Here is a 1,581-nt window from a genome sequence, read left to right as displayed (position 1 = left end):
AAACCTCCACAAATTTCTAAGCTGTGAAAGTAAGATTAATGATGCTTCAACATTGTGCTTGCTGACAGCAAAGAAGAAAATGCAGCTTCTTTTCTTTCAGCATTTCTGAAATGCTGTCAGAAATACTGACAGCAAAGAACTTTATTTCATAAAGTTCTTCAACAATGATTGAAACAAAGAGTGCTTCCGGTGGGTACCATCAAATAATCAGAAATTCCAGTTCTTAGGATGTTCCACTTACTGCTCATTCTAGATAATCAGGTCACTCTTGGATAGTGTCAGACATTATTCCTGAAATCATCCAGAGATGTTTATGACTCGCCTGCTGCGTCTTCAGCCCATCATGGTTCATCATCATCAAAGTGAACATCTCCATACAAACCAGGCCCTGGTGGAGAGGTGTGACCCGAAACTTTTCCAGGTACATCAAAAATGATCAAAGTCTCCAAGTTCTAGGAGAGGAAAAATACTGGTGGAAATATAGGCAATCAGAATTTCTTTATGCCCTTTTTCAATAAGACAACACCAGATCAATGAAAGCATTTTATTTATTACCTTTGAGTGCAAAGTCATTATGTCAGCTTTTCCTTCATAGATCCTGAAGCACCTAAGTGGCGTCACCTCCTCCCAGAAGTGGCAGAGCTTTCGGAGTGGCAGAATCAACACGTCTCTAGGCAAATTCAGTGTATAATTCACAATTCTATATGGAAAAAAAAAAATTGAAGGTACTATTTCTCCTGTGACAGTAATTTATAAAATCTCAGTATTACGTGTAAAATCTCTGTGGACCCATCACTTGTGAGATGAGTTTTCCTCCGTCTCTTTGGGCTTACCAGAAAAGACGCAGAAGTGACGGATGCCAGGAACCCCAGCTCTGGGCTTGTGTGTTACCTCCAGGGTGTCAGAGTCCAGCTTCTCTGTCACGTCCAACCCCAGGAACCTCTGGATTTCTTGCATTTTTTTAAAACCACAAGACCACTGTCCTTCCCTCTAGTAAATTCTTTCACATATTTTTCAAGATTGTAATATTTTTCCAGATATTAATATTTTATTTTTGTGCTATTTTTTATATTTTATTGTAATTCAGTTCATTCGGTTCGGTTCAGTGGCGTCCAACTCTTTTGCGATCCCATGGGCGGCAGCATGCCAGGCCTCCCTGTCCATCACCATCTCCTGAAGTTTGTGCAAACTCATGTCCATTGAGTCAGTGATGCCATCCAACCATCTCATCCTCTGTCGTCCCCTTCTCCTGCCCTCAATCTTTCCCAGCATCAGGGTCTTTTCAAATGAGTCAGTTCTTCACACCAGGTGCCCAGAGTATGGGAGTTTCAGCTTCAGCATCAGACTTTCCAATGAATATTCAGGACTGATCTCCTTTAGGATGGATGGTTGGATCTCCTTGCAGTCCAAGGGACTCTCAAGAGTCTTCTCCAACACCACAGTTCAAAAGCATCAATTCTTCAGTGCTTAGCTTTATTTATAGTCCAACTCTCACATCCATACATGACTACTGGAAAAATCATAGCTTTGACTAGATGGACCTCTGTCGGTAAAGTAATGTCTCTGCTTTTTAATATGCTG

At 41.1% G+C, this 1,581-nt stretch overlaps 1 pseudogene; it reads right to left on the bottom strand.

Moving 5' to 3' along the window:
- Nucleotides 1-311: 311 nt before the first annotated feature.
- LOC129628696 (stromelysin-2-like) lies at nucleotides 312-1,037 on the bottom strand (annotated as a pseudogene).
- Nucleotides 1,038-1,581: the final 544 nt, after the last annotated feature.

This window comes from Bubalus kerabau, chromosome 15, assembly GCF_029407905.1.
Source record: "Bubalus kerabau isolate K-KA32 ecotype Philippines breed swamp buffalo chromosome 15, PCC_UOA_SB_1v2, whole genome shotgun sequence".
NCBI lineage: Eukaryota > Metazoa > Chordata > Mammalia > Artiodactyla > Bovidae > Bubalus > Bubalus kerabau.
The sequence above is the reverse complement of the archived record's forward strand: the minus strand, read 5'-3'. Positions and strand labels throughout refer to the sequence as shown.